Genomic DNA, 21,633 nt, shown 5'->3' with positions numbered 1-21,633 from the left:
AAATGAGAGGTTTGCAGGATATAATATTCTGGGTTGGCAGTTTTTCTCTCTTAGTACCTGGGCTATATCTCCCCATTCTCTCCTAGCTTGTAGGGTTTCTGATGAGAAGTCAGCTGTGAGTCTAATTGGAGATCCCCTGAGAGTAATCTGGCGTTTCTCTCTTGCACATTTTACGATCTTTTCTTTATGTTTCACTGTGGTGAGTTTGATTACAACGTGTCGTGGTGAGGATCTCTTTTGGTCATGTTTATTAGGGGTTCTATGAGCTTCCTGTACTATGATGTCTCTGTCCTTCTCCAAACCTGGGAAATTTTCTGCTAGTATCTCACTGAAAATGCCTTCTAATCCTTTCTCCCTCTCCATGCCTTCAGGAACTCCTAGGACCCGAATGTTGGGATTTTTAATAGTATCCTGTAGATTCCCAACAATATTTTTTAGATTCCTAATTTCCTCTTCTTTTCTTTGGTTTGCCTGTTTCCTTTGCTGTTCTCTGTGTTCCAAGTCCGATATTCTCTCTTCTGCTTCACCCATTCTGTTTTTAAGGCTTTCTAATGTGTTTGTCATTTGATCTATTGAATGCTTCATTTCATTATGGTTTCTCGTCACTATCTCTGTTTCTTGTTCTACTAATTGTTTCATTTTGTTTTGATTCCTCCTTAATATTTCGTTTTCGCGAGAGAGGTTTTCTATCTTGTCCATTAAGGATTTCTGTAGTTCAAGAATGTGTTTTTGAGAGCTTCTTAATTATCTTACCAATTTTTTGAGATCCGCTTCTTGCATTTCTTCTATCTCATCATCTTCATAATCTTGGATTGGGGTGCCTTTTTCATTTGGGGGCATGAGAGTGACTTCCTTGCACTTGTTGCTTTGGTTTCTACCTTTGTTTGGCATCTTGGAGGTGTGGCCAAAGAGCTGTTTGGTTCTTCAATGTTGCCTGGGCTAAAGAATTTTTCTTATGTAAAGTGGTCCCTGCTCTTTGTCTTTCTGGGGTTTGTAAGGAGAGTGCAGAGAGGCTAGTGTCCCAGCTGGTTCCCCCCCCCCTTTTTTTTTCTCTTTCAGTCAGCCTGGTGTAGTTCCCCCTCCCCCCCGCGTGAGCTCGGACCACCGTCTAACCTTCGCAGCCAATGTCTCGGGTTACCTGTGCTTCCAGCGCCGGGGCTCAAATTCTGTGGGTGGGCTTCTTTAGCTGGGTTCGCTGTTTTCCCAACTGTAGTGGCCCCCGTGTCCGTGGCGCGGCTCAGTGCAGGTCGGGTCGGGTCGGCATGGCGCAGCTGGGTGCTGTTAGGTGCGTCTCAGTGCGGCTCTGTGTGGCTCGGCAGCTGGGCGCTGCTAGGTGCGGCTCAGGGCGGCTCTGTGTGGCTTGGCAGGGCTCGGCAGGGCTCGGCAGGGCGCGGCGTGGCGCGGCGCAGTGCGGCGCGGCAGTGGGCCACCTTAGGCTCCTCGTAGGTCCTCCGTGTCACATCCACTAGAATCGGAAGAGTTTCCTCTGCAGTTTTTTCCTCTGAGTCTCTTCTTAAGGGTACAGTAACTCCACCCTTGTTAAAATTTCTTTTCCCAAACTGCTGTGTGCATCCTCACTCTTCCGCCATCTTGGCTCCGCATCTATAGTTACCCTATTGTTCTGCAGAACATCAGAATCCATTACTTTCATCCAATTCCATTGTGGCACCCATTATCAAATATCTTCATCTTTCTCCCCCCCCCCCTTTTCCAGCCTCTGGTAATAACTATTTTAGATTCCTAGCAACTATATCTATATGTATAAATATTCCTCGCAAATAAATATGAATATACTATATATATATATATACACACACATACATTTTAAAAACTTCCCTTCCATGTGTGAGAGAAACCACACAATATTTGTCTTTCTGTATCTGACTTATTTCACTTAACATAATGACTTCCACTTATATACTTTGTGCTGCAAATTTCAGGATCTCATTATTTTTACGGTGGAATAATAATATCCTCTTGTGTTTGAAAAAATAACACATTTTCTATGTCAGTTCATCCATTGATGGGCACCTAGGTTGATCCCATGCTGGCTACTGTGATTAGTAATAGAATAAACATGAGATTGTAGACATCTCTTTTATATGCTGACTCAATTCCTTTCAGATACATACCTAGAAGTGGGATAGCTAGATCATATGGTAGATCTATTTTTAGTTTTCTGATGAGCCTCCTTAATGTTCTCCATGATGGCTGTAATATGTTGCATTCTCATAACACAATGTATAAATGTTCCCTTTTCTCCATATCCTTGCTAGCATTTGTCATTTTTGTCTTTTTGATAATAGCCATTATAATTGGAGTAAAATAATATCTAATTGTAGTTTTAATTATCATTGTCCTGATGGCTGGTGATGTTGGGTATTTCCTCATGTATTTTTTTGCTACATGAATTTTTTCTTTTGAAGAATGTCTATTCAGATCCTTTGCCCATTTTTAAAATTGATTGCTTTATTAATGTTGATTTTTGAGTTTCTTATATATTCTGGGTATTAATCCTTTACCAGGTATAGAATTTGAAAATATTTTCTCAATTCTGTCAGCTATCCCTTTACTGTATAGATTTTTTGCTTTGCTGTGCCGAAGCTCCTTAATTTTACCCATTTGTGTATATTTGCTTTTATTGCTTGGGCTTTTGGGATCTTATAAAAAAATCATTGTCTTTGTAATGTCTTTGGAGTGTTTCCCCTGTTTTATTTCAGCAGTTTCATGTCTTACATTTAGATCTTTGATTTATTTTGAATTGAATTTTGTATAAGGTGAGGGGTAGGGATCTTATTAAAACTTCTGCAGGTGGAAATTCAGTTTTTTCGGCTGTAGATGTGTGGAATTATTTCTGGGGTTTCTAATCTGTTCTGTTGTGCTATGTCTGTTTTTATGGTGGCACCATCTTGTTTTGGTTATAATAGCTCTGTAATATATCTTGAAATCTGGTATTGTGATGTCTCTAGCTTTATTTTTTTTTGTTGTTCAATATTGCTTTGAGAGTGAGGGGTAAAACAACAAAGGAAACTCCACACTGGTTGGAGGGACACAGCAGATGTACATGGAGGCTGTGGACATGCACAAATCAGGGCCGCAATAGGCAAGAGCCTCTGCACCAGCTTTGGAGAGTTAGGTGAGACCAGACTGCAGCTTCCCAAGCCAATGGTGATAAAGTTTCAAGAAAAGTGTGGAGGGAACCCAGCGTGGAGCCCTGTGGGAGATAGTGTACCTGCCAAACTAGAGGAGAAAAAAAGGGGGGGCATGTTTGTCTCTCCCTGATCACCCTGCAACAGTGTCCTGTAATAAGTCAGTAGAGAGCGGGCACCATTTTGGATATAGGTATCAGCTGTGCCAGCTCGTGTCCCCACCCAGCAACCAGCCAAGTGGAGACTTTTGAGTCTGGCTGGGAGAACTGACAGGGGGCTAAGTGCTCATGACTGTGGGAGGCTTGTGCTGTTGGGACTGTGAAAACACTGAGGCTGTGTGGGAAGGCTCAGGGTATGGCTGGGACTTTGGGAAGTCACTTTGGGAGGCTCCACATGCTCAGGGCTTCCTGGTTACCTTGTGAGGGACATTGCTGGGGAATCTGCTTACACCAAGGACTGCACAGAGGAAAGTTTATAGCAATTGGAGCCTAAATCAAGAAATTGGAAAGATATAAAATAAATGAGCTATCAATGCACCTCAAGGACCTAAAAAACAACAACAACAAACCAAAACCAAAGTTAGAACAATAAAACAACTGAACGCAGACTGAAAGAGAAAAGATGGAAAATGATATTCCATGCTAATGGAAAGTAATAAAGGGCAGATATAACTATTCTACTATCAGCCAAAATAGAATTTAAGACAAAAACTGTTAAAAGAGACAAAGAAGGACATTATGTAATGATTGAGAAGCTTCTGTACAGGAAAAGAAACAGTAAAGTGAAGAAGCAACTGACAGAATGGGAGAAATTATTTGCAAACTACCGAACCGATAAAAGATTAATTACCAGAATCTACAAAGAGATCAAGAAACTCCATAATAACAAAACAAACAACCCAGTTAAGAGAGCAGTAAAGGACTTAAACAGTGAAATAACAGAGTCCCAAAGAGACAAATGTCATATATTCTCCCTGATCTGTGAGAATTAATAGTACTCCTAAAATGAAAGCTATAAAAGGAAATTGACACTTTTAGAAACAATGACTTGAATAGTCCTTGTCCTGACTATCGAGGGACAGTTTTTTATTGTTACTTTAATTTTTTATTTACTTTTTTCCCTTTATTTTCTTTCTTTTTCTTTTCTCTTCTTCATACTATATGTTGAATTCTTTATATAACATAGAGTTAACCATGTGTATAAAAAGTCAATTGAAAAAGATCCCAGTAAAAAATAAGAGGGGGAATAAGAGAGGGAGGAGGTAGTCTATAACTGTAAAGCTATATAGTTCTGCATACAGTTCTACATACTTACTTCTAAGGGTATAGCCTAAAAACTTGTCATGGGACTCCAAACCCATTAAAATCGGTGGTATAAGTGCCATCTTAATTGTTAAAGTGATCATATTAAATGTTAAAGTCAACATATAGATAGGTTTAAGTGTAAAATTGGTCATATAAATACAGAGAGGCAGAGGCAGAGAGATCCATGACATATAAGTACAGAGAGGCAGAGGCAGAGAGATCCATGAATATTTTAAGTAGCTGGGGCACCCTGTAATTGGGTGCATATACATTTATTATAGTCAGATCTTCCTGTTGAATGGATCATTTAATCATTGCATAGTGCCCTTCCTTCTTCGTATCTTTTAATAGTTTTTGTTTTAAATTCTATTTTGTCAGATATTAGAATGGCTATACCTGCTCATCTTTGCTTTCCTTTAGGGTGAAATATCTTGTTCCATCTTCTCACTTTCAGTCTTGCATGTATCTTTGTTGGTGAAATGTGTTTCTTGTAGGCAGCAAATAGATGAGTCTTGTGCTTTAATCCATTCCACCAGTCTGTATCTTTTAAGTGCAGAGTTGAGGCCATTTACTTTCAAGGTGACTATTGATAAGTAATGACTTGGTCCTGCCATTTTTCCATCAATATTCCTATTCTTTTCCTTGGATGTCCTTTGTACTTTTACTGGGAGATTTTCTGCCTTCACATTCTTTCATAATGACAGCTATCTTTCTGTGTTTCTGTGTGTAACACATCCTTAAACATCTTTGTAAGGCTGGATAAGTGGTGACAAATTCTTTCAATTTTTGTTTGTAAAGGAAGATCTTTATTTCACCTTCATTCTTAAATGTGAGCTTTGTAGGGTACAGTATACTAGGTTGACAGTTTTTTTTCACTTAAGACTTGGCCTATATCTTCCAATTCTTTCGTAGCCTGTAGAGTTTCTGATGAGAAGTCAGCTGTGAGTCTAATTGGCAATCCTCTGGAAGTAATCTGGCGTTTCTCTTATGCATGTTTTAGAATCTTTTTTACGTTTTACTGTTGAAAGCTTGTCTCCTCCTTCTCCTTCTCCTTCTCCTTCTCCTTCTCCTTCTCCTTCTCCTTCTCCTTCTCCTTCTCCTTCTCCTTCTCCTTCTCCTTCTTCTTTGACTGAAAGATTTCCAAAGTTTTGTCTTCTAGCTTGGCTATTCTTTGTTTTCTATCACCAAGAAGGTTTTTACTACATTTTTTGTTTGTTCTGTTGAATTCATCATTTCTAACAATTCACTTTGATTTCTCTTTAAAAACTCAATTTTGTGTGAAAAATTTTATTCATGTTATGTATGGATTTCTTTAATTCATGGATTTTTTTCTGATAGCTTTTGAGTAATTAGCTTTTGAGTAATCCTAAGATTAATCTTTTGAATTCTGTTTCTGGCATTTTATCAACCTCTTCATCTTCACATTCTAACTTTTTTTTAGAAATATTTAGTGAATTTACTCAAGTGAAGAAAGTTTAAATGACACAGAAATGAAAAATATTAGAAATATATATATATATACACAATAAAAATTGAATATAAATTAGCTAATTCCATGGACATTTCCAGTTAAACATTCATACAAACACATATTCACTTTTTTATATAGGGATAACACATACATACATGGCATGATGATTCTGGCAAAAAACCAGATACTAAAAATATTCCCAAGTTTTAAAAATTGTGTGGAATATATCTGAACAATAACATTCTATGTGAATGTAAACCCCTGATTTAATTCCAGGATTTTATCATGCCAGAAGCATGGTTGGTTTCAATTTTTTAAAACAGATGTTGGTATCATAATATATTGGCTTAGTTAATAATTAAGGCATTTAGCATACACAGCATCTCAGTGTGAACATTTTTAATACTGATTATTTGCTTTAATGTTTTCACTTTCAAACTCTTTTATTTACTTATTTAGAATCCTCCATCTGCTGTTTCACTGCCCAAATGCCCATAAAAGCCAGAGCTCAAATTCTGTCAACATAAGAAAATAGCTGCACACATTTAAGTGTTTTTTTTTTAATAAAACGTGATCTTAAAAAAATCACAATTGGTCTTTGTAGTTTCTGGTAATAACTCTTGTCTTACTTTTGCAGAGTATAAATTGTATTCTTATCCATGATTGCATTAAGACCCAGTAGTTTTTTTTTTTAAATTCTTTTTTAAAAAGATTTATTTATTTATTTGAAAATTAGAGTTACACAGAGAGAGGAGAGGCAGAGAAAGAGAGAGAGAGAGAGAGAGGGGTCTTCCATCTGATGGTTCACTCCTCAGATGGTCAAAATGGCCGGAGCTGTGCCAATCCAAAGCCAGGAGGCAGGCACTTCCTCTGGGTCTCCCATGTGGGTTAGGGGGCCCAAGGACTCGGGCCATCTTGAACTGCTTTCCCAGGCCATAGTAGAGAGATGGATTGGAAGTGGAGCAGCCGGGTCTCGAACTGGTACCCATATGGGATGCCAGCACTTCAGGCCAGGGCATTAACCCACTGTGCCACAGTGCCGGCCTGACCCAGTAGTTTTAAACAATGTTATAAATAACCATACAGATCTCAAATATAGCAAAGGCGAACAATCTTCATAGTGTACTTTCACCTCATAGTATCCTTTTGGATACTATTCCACTTTAATGTGAAGTAGATTGTTAGGGTTTCATTATATGGCTTTTTAAAAGAAAAAATGATTTTGATTTCTTCCACAGTTCACAGTTCTCAGGAGAGACCTATTTTTGGAAATCTTATAGTCCCAGGATGTGTCAAATAACCAAATGCTGTTTAGTAAATGAAATCTCTCAATGCAACTGTAATAAAGAAGTATCTACATCCTTAGCTATATTACCAGTATATCCTGGAACCAAAGTAAGATGGTTTTCCCACTTAATTGTTTTAAAATCTGAATATTTCCATCATTTCTGATTTGGATTACAGTTCTGACCACCACCTTTTTATGACTGCTTGAAGCCAGTTTAAACTAACTATTACATATTCTTCAAATCTGCTTTTAAGTAATGACTTTACTAGAAGCAACAAGTCCACACAACAGTCATGTGAGATATAATGTTTTTCTTTCTGTAAACTATTGGTGAGTACAGCTAGGCAATCTAGTACAACTCCAAGATCTTGTATCCTCACCAAATAAGCTACAAGTTCACTTATACTTCTCTTTCTTCAGAAAGTTAAAGCTTCATTCAATTGCAAATTCCTGCTGAATAAAACTTGGGCCATTGTTTCATGGTCCTGAGAAACCTCAGAAAAAAAAAACTACTATATTTTGGTGATGGGCTTTCTGTCTGTGAAGAGCCAGGGTCACTGGAATTAACCAAATATGTGCGACTATCATGGTGTAATTTTTCAGGCAGGTGACCTGCACAAGCCAGTTCATTTTCTTTATTTGCTGTGTCACAGCCCCCAGTGCTAGGGGACTATTTTTTTTTTCTGTAACAAGGATTTGGAAAGGGATGATGAACTTTCTTTCTGTGATAGATCACCTTATGTAGTTTATCTGGGGTTTTCACAGCTTGTCCAACTGTTCTGTTTATGTAAGCAGCCAAATGTTTGGGAGATTTCTTAACCTCCTTCATGTTCTTATTGGTGAAACTAAGAGATCCTTTTTATAGGAATATCAGTGGAATGATCCTCACTATTAGTACAAAAGTTCCATTTTTAACATCATAGGTTTCAGATGCCATAATCTCTTAAATACCTCTGCCTCATGGTATCATAGCGCCTCAGCCCTGCCCAGGTGCTGACGAGCCACACCTGGCAACCTAGAGTCCGTTTCTGTCGGCTTCCCCACCAGGCTTGACTCACAGCCATTCAAACGCAGCTTTCACATTCTAATATTGAAATGCTGTTGTGTTCCTCTGGAGGGTCTTATTGTCTTCCTTATTCTATTTTCTTGAATTTTTGCCTTTATTTTTATGCATTTGTGGAGACACTTGATTTTTTTCTTCTGATGGCTTTTATCTTTGAACTATATCTGCATTGCTTATTGGAATGTCTGCACTTCCAGTGAATACCCAGAGGTGTGTTCTGAGTGTGGTTGGTGCTACAGGGTGGGACAAGTGTCCATGGTAACACTCAAGTTGGGTGTGATAGATCTCCTCTTTTTAATAGAAGTGGGGGAATGGTCATTGCTGTTTTTGTGATCATACCCTCACCTCCTCTCCTCCAAGGTGATCAATGCCCATGTGTTAGCCCCAGTGGGTGCAAAACTCACCTGCAACATTATGTGAACTGCACAAATGATCTGTGCGATCATCACTCTGAGCACAGATCCCAGTGCAACGACCCACCCCAGGCCACCTGGGAGCTCTGAGTGTGTGGAGCCGCACACAATGATTGTCCAGGGAACCAACTATGCCCTGTTTCCTCTCATGCTGCCATGGAGTCCCCACAGTCTCAGCACACAAGGATCTCACAGCCTCTGGGTGCAGAGGGTCTGCTCTGCCCCACCAACCTGTCTGGCCACAGAGAGGCACTTGTTCCATGAGCCTGTTGTCTGTGGAGTACTCCACCTAGGTGTTTTGAACCCCAGAGCCTGTGGTATGTTGGGAGGCTGGGGGCACCTCACAGTCTTATGTGATTGCTAAGTCCTCTGTCAATCCTCTCAGCCAGGCTCAAAGTCATTGTGGACTGTGGATTTTTCCCTCAGTTAGTTCTCTGGATCACACACGTACAGAAGAGGCACTGTTTGAATGTTGCCCTCTCCCCACCACTGCTGCCATTATTGCTGAGAAGATGGTGTCCTGTCTCAACTAGTTCATGTGTGTGTGCACAAGGGCTTCTGCGGCAGCTGTTTTTTGCCCAATCCCTCTCAGCTGTGTGCCAGGCATCGTTGTTGGGAGGATGGGGTGAAAGAAATGTGTCCCTTTTACTTCTACTTGGTCTGTAGCCACCCTCTAGCCCATACGGCTCCAGGCAGAACTCACACTATGTTCTCCCTCTGGCTGTGTCACCATGGGCTGTTGCAGTCTGACCTCACCTCCAACTCCAAGCTGCTGCTCTCTCTGGCTCTTGGTTGCTGGAAACATGTGTTGTGCCTATGTTCATGATGCATGTCTGCATGTTCCATAAAGGTCCACAGCATTCCTCTTCCTTCCATAGAATTTCCATTGCAGTTTTCTCTCTAATTCTCCTATGAGGGAACTTCCTACACTTTTTTTTTTAATTGTCTATCCCTAGCCTAGTGTAGTACCTCATTCCCTATTCTGCCATCTTAGAAATCCTCTCCATGATTGTTTTTTAAAGTTTAATCAGATGAAGGAGGTTGTCAAAAAGCCAAAAGTAAGGATAAAATGTTACCCAGAGGTGGTAACTGAATGACCCAAGTCCCAAGTGGAGGCAGAGCAGATGGAATCTAGTAAGGACTGGCCTCTGACTAAAGCTTCTCAAGTTGCCAAGAAGGTTGACAGAGGTTAAAAAATAGAGAGGAAAACTAAGCCCAGAGGGAAACATAGCCCCCAGCAGAGTTTCTACCATCTCTGGATTTTGAGTGCCCTGCAGATCCCAGATACTTTCAGAATTTGCCTTCCATATATTTGTGTACCTAGGTTCAGGAAATTTAGCCCTTCTCTGTTCTACCCATTGAGTCCTCTCCTTTTCTCCTGCTCTTAGAGCTCTCTATACTCAGAAAATACTACTCTTGTACTTATCTCTAGGATAGGTGTGAAGCTCAAAGGAGAGAATTCATATAACATGCTTTTTCACTTTTAAATAATAGCTTTATTGGATATAATATTCTTGATTGGAACATTTTTCCATATAACATGCTTTCTACACAGGAAAACACTGAATAACAGTCAGCTGTTGTTATGGTATTTTTTTAATTTTTTATTTTTTTAACTTATTTAATGAATATAAATTTCCAGTGTACAGCTTATGGATTACAATGGCTTCCCCCTCCCATAACTTCCCTCCCACCCGCAACCCTCCCCTCTCCCCTTCCATTTGCATCAAGATTCATTTTCAATTCTTTTTATATACAGAAGATCAATTTAGTATAAAGATTTCAACAGTTTGCACCCACATAGAAACACAAAGTGAAACATACTGTTTGAGTACTAGTGATAGCATTAAATCAAAATGTACAGCACATTAAGGACAGAGATCCCACATGAGGAGCAAGTGCACAGTGGCTCCTGTTGTTGACCCAACAAATTGACACTCTAGTTTATGGCGCCAGTAACCACCCTAGGCTCTCGTCATGAGTTACCAAGGCTATGGAAGCCTTCCAAGTTTGCCGACTCTGATCATATTTAGACAAGGTCATAAAAGACAGAGTGAGGATAGTAACCAATGATCCTAAGAGTGGCATTTACCAGGTTTGAACAATTATACAGCATTAAGTGGGGAAGAGGACCATCAGTACACACAGGTTGGGAGTAGAGCCATTGGTGGTAGAGTAGAGGTTATGATTACAAAGGAATGAGGACCAAGTGTGCTAGATATGGTCTAGAACAAAGGACAGAGTCATTATTAGAGGAGCTAAGAAAGGTGCTGTCTAAGCTACAATGAAGTTTTCTGATTGAGAGGCAAATGGAACCTGATAGAAGGGGCTTGATAATAATCTGGTGGGCTTTAGGCCTTGTAAATTCAGAGGCCCAGACCTATCTATCTCTTCACATGGGGTATATCCTAAGGGAGGTGTGAACCTCCTAGGGGAAGGCACTCTGTTGACTCTCATTACTTGGCTGGTCTGGGAGGAGAGCTGGCCAGGTAAAGGCAGGTGGCATCTCTAACAAGAAATTTACAGTTCTGCCTGCAATGTTGCTGACCCTACTTGACCATCCCCTCAGCTGCAGTGGTCACTTTGGAAGTTGGGCTGAGTGAAGGGCTTTTCAGCTTAGAGCCAATAAGATCTGTGGCTCTGACCTGGGCATCCTTCGACTCCAGGGCAGGTCCATTTCCAGTGATCCAACTCTTGGCAGAGCTGCCAGGGCTCTTCACAAGCTGACTTCTGCTGAAGCCCAGGCTTACCACATTGAAAGCCACTGCAGTGGACTGGCCTGTTGGGTCTCCTTGAGGGCAGATCACTGTACAGATCAGCCATTAATAGGCCTGCCACCCATTGCTTCTGATGCCTAGCTTTCATTTCTTTCTGGTTTGTGTTAAAGCAGACCAGAGGATGCAAGTCAAGGGAGTGCCCGTATCCCATCTCTAATCTTCGGTGGCCTGAACTACAAGTCTATAGTCATAGGCATGTTCTGTAGTAGTTTTTCTAAGGTAGACAATGCCCATGAGGAAAATTATATTCTCACTTTAAAACTTTCTTTCCCTTTTGTCTGAAAGGGAGGTTTTTTCTACTTACTGTATACTTCGCTGATGGCGAAGTAAATCTAGCTATGAGATTATTATTTAAGTTCTTATTTTGGCTATGCTATTACAGAAAAATGTTAGCCATCTCTTTTATAAGGTCTAAAGATTAAATTGTGCAGCCTACAGATTCCTTCATAATAGAATTAGTTTCCTACCTTGAAGAGAATAGAGAAATGAAAGAACAAGTTGGGCTTAGAATAGAGAAATGAGGGAGCAAGTCCTGGGTCGCTTGCTGACAATAGCAATATTACATGAATACTTAGCAAACCGTTTCAACCATTAGATAACAACTTAAGAAAACATTTACCAGAAGGGCCAATGCCTTCTATAAATTTTAAGAATCATGTATTTGAAAACACCTCTTAAATATCTAACATGGTGTAGTTTGTTTAACCAGTAAACTTAAGCACAACCATCTAAAATGTTTTTAGTTTCTTTCTACCAACATGTTTAAAACATATGATACACAGATTCAGGTCACACAAATTAAAATGTATCTTTGATTGATTTTAGCAGCTTAAATTTATGGACAATCTTATCTATAAGCCATTTAAAATAAAACTCTTAATAAAATTTCCTATGTGGACATACAATATGTACGCACATATAACATAGCATAATAGACCCATATAGCAATTTTAATAATAGCTTTTAAAATCATTAACTCTTTTTGTAGATTGCCAATTGATTTGAATTGCTTTTTGTTTTTAGATTACTTTAACACATTGCTTTAAGAGAGCATCAGAGTTTAATTCTATGTCAAAGAGAAATTGAGCTTCCTGTGATCTTTTGCTGTGAGGTTTCCTTCCTTTACCTTCTTTCATATTGGTGACCATGTTTCTGTGTTTCTGTGTGTAACACATCTTTAAGCATCTTTTGCAGGGCAGGATGAGTGGCAACAAATTCTTTCAGTTTCTGTTTGCTATGAAAAGTCTTAATTTCACCTTCATTCACAAATGAGAGCTTTGCAGGATATGGTATTCTGGGCTGGCAGTTTTTCTCTCTTAGTATCTGGGCTATGTCTCGCCATTCCCTTCTAGCTTGTAGGGTTTCTGATGAGAAGTCTGCTGTGAGTCTAATTGGAGATCCTCTGAGAGTAATCTGACGTTTCTCTCTTGCAGCTTTTAGAATCTTTTCTTTATGTTTCACTGTGGTGAGTTTGGTTACAACATGTCGTGGTGAGGATCTCTTTTGGTCATATTTATTAGGGGTTCTATAAGCTTCCTGTACTAAGATGCCTCTGTCCTTCTCCAAACCTGGGAAATTTTCTGCTAGTATCTCACTGAAAATGCCTTCTAATCCTTTCTCCCTCTCCATGCCTTCAGGAACTCCTAAAACCCGAATGTTGGGTTTTTTAATAGTATCCTGTAGATTCCCAACAATATTTTTTAGATTTCTAATTTCTTCTTCTTTTCCTTGGTTTGCCTGTTTCCTTTCCTGTTCTCTGTCTTCTAAGTCTGATATTCTCTCTTCTGCTTTGCCCATTCTGTTTTTAAGGCTCTCTATTGTGTTTGTCATTTGATCTATTGAGTTCTTCGTTTCATTGTGGTTTTTTGTCACTATTCACAGTTTCATGTTCTACTAGTTGTTTCATTTCATTTTGATTCCTCCTTAATATTTCATTTTCACGAGAGAGATTTTTGATCTTGTCCATTAAGGATTTCTGTAGTTCAAGAATTTGTTTTTGAGAACTTCTTAATGTTCTTATCAATTTTTTGAGATCTGCTTCTTGCATTGCTTCGATCTCATCATCTTCATAATCTCGGATTGGGGTGTCTTTTTCATTTGGGGGCGTCATAGTGTCTTCCTTGTTCCTGTTACCTCGGTTTTTGCGTTTGTTGTATGGCATGTTGGAGATATTTGGTTTCTTCACTGTGGTGTTTTTTCTTGTTACACTATGGCTCTATATTAAGTGGACTGTCTGCTTTCAGTGGAGCCTTAGAGGCTTGAGATAAGTGTGGCCTGAGAGCTGTGTTTGGTTCCTCAGGGTTGAGGGTGTGTCAAAGATGACACTCCCAGGTTAGGCGTGGTAAATCTCTCTTTCTTTGTGTTTTTTTTTTTTTTTTTGATTCAAAAGGGAAGTAATTCCGCACAGCTGAACGTCATTGGAGGTAGTTAGCAGGCGAATGATATACCCACAGGAGCCAGAGATCAGAAGCTCTTTCCCAAGGACCACACAGGGAATCTCTGCTGCCCTCAGTGTGGGCTCCAATTCTCCTGCAGTCTCCCACTGGGTTGCCAAGTTAGATGCTAATCTCCTGTTATTTCACCCCTCCCCCCAGAGTCAGGTTTTTCTGCTAGGCTCAGGGCCGGCGCAGACCTGAGGTCGCCCTGCTTATGACGTATGTCCAAAATGGCGCCTGCTCTTAGTCTTGCTCGCCTTTGAGAGGTGAGTGGAGAGAGAGAAACTTGTGTCCGTATCGGTCACTTTTTTTTTTCCTCTCTCTCTTCTAGTTAGCCCAGAGAATTTTTCCCCACGGAGTTTCAAGCCTCGTTCCCTCTAGTCTCCTCTTTCCACTTGCCCACTGGTGTCTCGGGCTATTGAGGTTTGGCTCACCTCGCGTTCCAGCGCTGGTGTGTTGAGTCTGCCGCTGGTGTCCCGAACTTGGGCTTCCACGCTCTCCACGCAGGTCCACTGTGAATCACTAGTTCCGGAAGAGTTTCGTCTGCTGTTTCTTCCCCTACTCTTCCTTGACCCTGCAGTATCTCCACTTTTATTAACCTGTGTGTCTTGCTGAACTATCAATGTGCTCCCTTCCTATTCTGCCATCTTCGATCTAACCCTGTTGTTATGGTATTAAGACCCCAGAAATTTCAGCTCTTGAGCTACTTTATATATATATTTTTTGGTCCCCAGGTTTTAATGATTGTCAGGGCTTATGGGATTTTAATTAGGTTCAGTATTTGTGGTGAGGTCTCACCCTATTCCCCAAGTTGTGTTTGTCTTGGTACAGTAGCCCGTATTTGAAGAACCCTTTAACTTAAGGTCAAATTCAAATGGTTGTTGCCTTCTGCTTAACACTCCAGGTTTTGAAAAATACCTCTAGAACCGTGAATGCCTTGTCCATGTCTAGAGTATAGGTAAACATTCTGTTTTGCAAAAACTAGGTCCATGAGGCAGCCAGGCTGGCAAAGTCAGGTATAATAATTTCACACTTGGCTGAATTGTGTTTGAAAGGTTATGCTTTGGTGTGTGTGTGTGTGTGTGTATACAAACTTTGAAGTATTCCCCTAACCTCTGTAATTTCTTTACTTCAAATATATATATAGCATCCCCTCAGGATGGTCAAGCAGGTTGGAAATGAGGAAGTGTGGATATTTGTCTCTTCACATTGCCATTCAGACACTAAACTGTTGGATAAACCTGGAGCAAAACTGGAACTTGCAGGTTTTTTTCTGAATTCGAGGAGAATACTTGCTTTGAGGAGATCCAGACCAATGGGCAATTTTATCCTCTTGGAGAATCAATGTCTAAACTTCCAGGTTATAGTTTATCCAGTGAAGAAGACATGGAATTATCAGTTATAAAGAATCCAGATAAGGTAAACTATGCTGCCTCTACTGCTACATGCCACAGGCAATGTGTACCGAAATAGGCCAAGATGAAACATATTACTCTGTGGAGCTCCATGTTTGGATCTAGAATAAGATCTTTAGCAGTCTCCAACATAGAAAATTAAAACATTGCTTTTCCCTATTCTCCTACCTGGATGTCTTAGAGTTTTAGAGGCAGAGTCCAGTTTTTCTTTCAAGATTTATTTATTTGAAAGGTAGAGTTTTAGAGAAAGAGAGAGAGAGAGAGAGAGAGAGGTATTCTATGCATTGGTTCATTCCCCACATGGCTGAAATGACCAGAGCTATTCCTGTCTGAAGCTAGGAGCCAGGAGCTTCTTCCAGGTCTCCCCTGTGAGTGCAGAGGCCCAAGGACTTGGGCCATCTTCTGCTGCTTTCTCAGGAACATTAGCAGGAAGCTGGATGGAAAGTGGAGCAGCTGGGACCCAAACCACTGCCAATATGGGATGCCAGCTTTGCAGGTGGTGGCTTTGCCCGCTATACCGCAATGATGGTTCCAGGGTCTAGATTCTTGAAAGTCTCTGCATGGGCCAGCACTGTAGCATAGCAAAGCCACAGCCTGCAGTGCCGGCATTCCATATTGGCACTGGTTCAAGTCCTGCCTGCTCCACTTTTGATCCAGCTCTCTGCCACAGCCTGGGAAAGCAGTAAGAGATGGGCCAAATCCTTGGACCCCTGCACCCATGTGGGAGACCTGGAAGAACCTTGTGGCTCCTGGCTTTGGATTGGCACAGCTCTGGCTGTGATGGTCATCTGGGCAGTAAACCCCCCCCCCCCATCTCTCTCTCTCTCTCTCAGGTTCTGCCTCTGTGTAACTCTGCCTTTCAAATAAATTAACAAATCTTTAAACAGAAGTCCCTGCAGACAGTGATGCAATGCTCCCACGGAAGTCCTGTGTGCAGTCAATGCCCCTGGGGCTGATGCTGGACAGGTAGAAGTTTGTGCCTAAAAAGTAAATATTTTCTGAGTTCTTATTAGGCTGTTGCCATCAGTTAGAAAGTGGTAGCTTCCATGGCGCCCAGCCTTCAAATACTACAACATGTGGATATCCCTTCTCGGAGCAGTGCTCTGTTGCATAGTGATGTTTGTCATTAACTGGTGGGCTGCACTGCTGACCTGTGTGATCGTTCTTGGACTGTATATTTAAGCCCTGTCTAAGGACCTGCCGCCCATCCTCCTCGTCTGTGGCAATCATCAGAGTGTCCTCACCTTCTACTCCTAAGTGTTCCATACAGCGGACGGCCTGCACCGTGGTCCTGGCGCGCCCAGTGAAGTGACACGTTACCATCACAGTGGCCAGCTGTGACTTTTCTTTCCCTGTTTCATTACTTTGAAAGCACACAGGAAAGTGGCTCCATCGACGAGTGAATGGAGACTTCGGTTCTGGTCACTTCCATATGTCAATCTGAATGAATGGTGATTCTTTCTTCTTGGGCTCAAGTTCACAACAGTCAAGTTTTCCTTTGCTACTTGATTAGCAATAAAGTGTGTTATTTTTGGATTGATGAAAGGAGTACAAAAAGCCTTTAGCCTTGAGGTGCCTTCTGAAATTAACCAAATTTCATCCACATATGCTCTTTTATAAATTTATAGAATGTCAGACTTTGCCTTCCACTATTTTATTTCCAGTCTCTGCCATCGTCATGGGACACTGCTTCCAATCTTCATTGCCCAGTTAGTGTTGAGTACTGTATGTTTTCTAATACTTGTGTAAAAGTATCTCTTAGACAGTCAAGGTGAGAATTAGGGCAGGTCATGAAAAATGGGGGAACAGTAACCAAAAAGTTGACCCCAGGGTTAAACCGGTTTGCCTAAGTAAATACAGAGTTAGCAGAAAAGGCCCCCAATCCTTTAAATCCCTGATTGGCTGTTAGTTCTGTCTTTGACTTCTTGAACCCTTAGAGAAGGTGGAAGAGGAATCTAGTCCTGCATACGACGCTGAGAAACCCTAGGTCAGAGCTGGGACACAGACCCTCCAGCGCATGTGTAATTGGATTGAGGAGACATCTGTCCTGGGAATTCCACTCAAATCTGAGGGACTTTTTTGAAGAAATGCTAACATTTTTCTGGAGGAAACTGAGACAAAGCAGTGACATTTAATGAACACTACGAATTTCACTATACTGTACCATCCTTTTTACATCATTAAAATGATGTTTCACCAAATGGTTAAAAGGACCACTGGTTTCTTAGTGAAATGTCTTTAGGCTTAATTCATTCATTCGTCAAGTATGCTTAGTCTTAATATACTCAGGTTTGAACAGATTATTCTGAACATTAAAATCTAATCCATTCTGAATACTTCAAAACTCTTCTGTTAAGAAAAACTGCCAGTTTGTGCTTTTGATATGTCTGTTTTGACATCATTGTCTACTAGTACATTTTTGACAGTGCTTCTGTACTGCTACTAGAAGCTTTATATACAGTTATCAATGTGAACTTTTTTGTTTTTACCCAAGGAAGGATTTCCTAAAAAACATTTTCAAGGGATTCACGTCTATACATCAGACTGTGTCTGTGTCACTGTGTGTGCACACACAGGCGTATGTGTATATACAATGAAATGTCTCTTGCCGGTGAGCAAGATTCATTTCACTGTGTCACTGTTTTGGAAACAAACTAAAACAGACTGACAGAGAGGCCGTGGGGGCCAAGGAGATCATGTGCGGGCATTCTCTCACGTCACACGGGTACCCAGTCAGAAAAGAGAAACTGAATTGAGAGGATGCTTGACTTGGGTCCTGGGTAACAGTGTTTCAGTCTTGGAGAATTGTGCGGGTTTTCATGAATCTTAACAGCAATTTTATTTTCCAGGCTGCGGTATTTTTGCCGCATATATCGGAGGTCTGATAACCTGAATTCAGGACATTAAGAAAACCAAGTAATCCTAAAAATCTTTGCTACGTTAGGCTCACGGCATTGTCCTTTGATTGCATATTTGCAGTGTTCTGGGTGGGACAGAAGACATGCCACATGTCACATCATTCAGTGAACAATGCCGTGTGTGAGTTCCACAGTGGATGGTGGGGCATGGACCGAGTGCTGCTATTTGAAATGTGCGTAGGTACACTTCTTTCTTTTTCTGTTTGTCAGATTTTTCCCAATCAGGAAAGCATTGTCCCCTGTACTGCAGGAACCAAATGTCGTGCATCATACATGTCTGTATAAAGTACATAAAATCTATTAAATATGCATAAGGTGGGGAGGGTGATAGTGTCTGTGAAATAATGTACGGAGCTTTTACGTACAAAAGGAAGCCCTTCTTTCACTGAACGCTCGTCGCCACATCAGAATTTCAATGTTGCTGTAGCGCTCTGAGAAGCTTCAGTAATCCTTTCAGAAGCTAGAAGTTTGAAGCTATTCTATTTCGTTTTATTTATGCTGAATTCTGATTATTTTAATGCCTTTTTTAGTCATAATCATTGGTGAGAACGTGGAAATAATTAGGCAGTGGCATTGGTGGTTTGTTATCCCTACAGGTCTAAGAATTCCGTGGCTTTAGAGAGAATGGTGGCATTAAGCTGATTAACAGTTAATTAAATCAGATATTTATTTGTTACATTATTTCATTCGTATTTTAGGTTTCCTTTTACATTCTTTTTATATGCTTTCTGACTTTTTTTTAAAACTATGGAAATAACTTAAAGATGTGAGCTCTGGTGGATGATTACCTATTAAGTTTGAAATGGAATATTTTGATGATACTGTACCATAACTGTCACAAATGCTTCTCTAATGTTTTAACCTGGAATATTGCAGTTGCTGCTTTGTACAGAGCTTACTGCAATAAAGGAAGTGGATTCATTAAAATCAAAAAAAAAAAAGTGGTAGCTTCCTCCCTTAGCGCCTATGATAACTATGAGTGGCAGAGCTGTTGTGGACTGTCCCAGGCACCGTCTTGCCTCTAGGACAAGTGATTAATGGGTTGATATCTAGGTTTGGCAAGTGAAAGTGTGGCAAGCTGAATAGGAGAGCCATTTAGGAGGGAAGTATATGAGTAGAAGCATATTGAGGTCCACGTCAGGCAAGGATGGGAGGTCCCCGAGGGATTGTTGGGCCATATTATTAACAGGACTGTAGGATTTGTTTCCCCATTGTTAGCAGAGCAAGGGAAGGTAGAGCCCTCAAGTGAGAAGCTGGGCCTTTTACATTTTCAGGACTGTTACAATATTAGTGGGATGAAAAGTCAAATTTAACATGGGATATCAGTCTGGAAACCTAGGTTAGGACCCCATTACTGGCCTGAGTGATGATTTTCTAGTCTTAGGTCTTTATAGCTCTCTAGACCAGAGACTTTGTGTTCTCCCAAATAAAGGATTGGAGCTGAAGACCAAGGGACTAGGTTACCAGGATTAAGAAATCTGAGTAAAAAGCTCATGAGAGTATTTCAAACATGGAAAGCCAAGACACTCTGGCAAAAAAAAAGACCTAAATGAAAGATCTCTGTGAGTGAGATCCCAGTGGAAAGAACGGGCCATCAAAGAAGAAGGTACCTTTCTCTGAAGGGAGGAGAGAACTTCCACTTTGACTATGACCTTGTCTAAATAAGATCAAAATTGGCCAACTCAAAAGGCTTCCATAGCCTTGGCAGCTCATGACAAGAGCCTCAGGTGATTACTGATGTCAAAAATAAGAGTGTCAATTGTTAAATCAACAACAGGAGTCACTGTGCACTTACTCCCCATGTAGGATCTCTGTCCTTAATATGTTGTACTATATGAATTAATGGTATAACTAGTCTTCAAACAGTACTTATTACTTTGTGTTTCTGTGTGGGTGCAAACTGTTGAAATCTTTACTTAATATATACTAAATTGATCTTCTGTATATAAAGATAATTGAAAATCAATCTTGATGAAGAATGGGATGGGAGAGGGAGTGGGAGATGTAATGGTTGTGGGTGGGAGGGAGGTTATGTGGGGAAAAAGCCACTGTAATTCAAAAGCTGTACTTTGGAAATTTATATTTATTAAATAAAAGTAAAAAAAAAAAAAAAAACCAAGTCTAGCCGGTGCCGCGGCTCACTAGGCTAATCCTCCACCTTGTGGCGCCGGCACACCGGGTTCTAGTCCTGGTTGGGGCACCAGATTCTGTCCCGGTTGCCCCTCTTCCAGGCCAGCTCTTTGTTGTGGCCCGGGAGTACAGTGGAGGATGGCCCAAGTGCTTGGGCCCTGCACCCCATGGGAGACCAGGAGAAGCACCTGGCTCCTGCCATCGGATCAGCACGGTGCGCCGGCCGCAGCGCGCCAGCCGCGGCGGCCATTGGAAGGTGAACCAACGGCAAAAGGAAGATCTTTCTTTCTGTCTCTCTCACTGTCCACTCTGCCTGTCAAAAAAACAAAACAAAACAAAACAAAACAAAACAAAAACAAAAAACCAAGTATGTAAAAAAAAAGAAATCTGAAAAGAAGAAGCTAGGTATGCTTGAATCTAATCTTTTTGTGCATAACTTTTTTTTTTAACTTTTATTTAGCAAATATAAATTTCCAAAGTACAGCTTATGGATTACAATGGCTCCCCCCCCCCCCATAACTTCCCTCCTGCCTGCAACCCTCCCAACTCCCGCTCCCTCTCCCATTCCATTTGTGCATAACTTTTTAAAATAAATATTTATTTGAGAGAGAGCGAGAAAGAGAGAGAGAGAGAGAGTGAGAGAGAGAGAGAATCTTCCATCTACTGGTTTACTCCCCAAGTGGCCACAATGGCTAGGACCCAGAATTTCTTCTGGGTCTCCCACGTGGGTATAGGGGCCAAAGGACTTGGACCATCTTCCTTTGCTTTCCCAGGCACATTAGCAGGGATCTGTATCTGAAGTAGAGCATCTGGACTCAAATTGGTTGCCTTATGTGATGCTGGCATAATAGGTGTTGGCTTTACCAGCTACACCACAATGCCAGCCCTGTGTGCATACTTCTATGAAGTATTTGAGTGACCTAACATTCTGACATCTAGTCCCCCTTCCACTTCTCACCCTCTTTTCTGGACAGCTAGTTATTTTGCAATTAACAATGCGTTCATTTCTTGGAAATGTTTGCTTGACTGGGCCAGGATATATACTTGCTTCCAGATTGTATCATGTAAGAGTCAAAAGTCTGCAGTGGGTAATTGGTTGCAAAAGGGAATTATGAAGAGAGGGATCCATCTATATTAATCTCCTTTTAGTGATTATACTTGTGAAAAGAACTAAGAATTTAATTGCTCATTGTCATCAGGAAGTCAATTATTTTAATCTCTCTTCAATAGTTATCTATTAATTAAGTGAGAATAAAGAGGAGAATAATTG

General features: G+C 40.7%; 1 pseudogene; it reads right to left on the bottom strand.

The window, feature by feature from the left end:
• Positions 1-7,252: 7,252 nt before the first annotated feature.
• LOC133753787 (KATNB1-like protein 1) lies at positions 7,253-8,149 on the bottom strand (annotated as a pseudogene).
• Positions 8,150-21,633: the final 13,484 nt, after the last annotated feature.

Source organism: Lepus europaeus, chromosome X (assembly GCF_033115175.1).
Source record: "Lepus europaeus isolate LE1 chromosome X, mLepTim1.pri, whole genome shotgun sequence".
Taxonomy (NCBI): Eukaryota; Metazoa; Chordata; class Mammalia; order Lagomorpha; family Leporidae; genus Lepus; species Lepus europaeus.
This window is presented reverse-complemented; position numbering and strand designations above follow the sequence as displayed.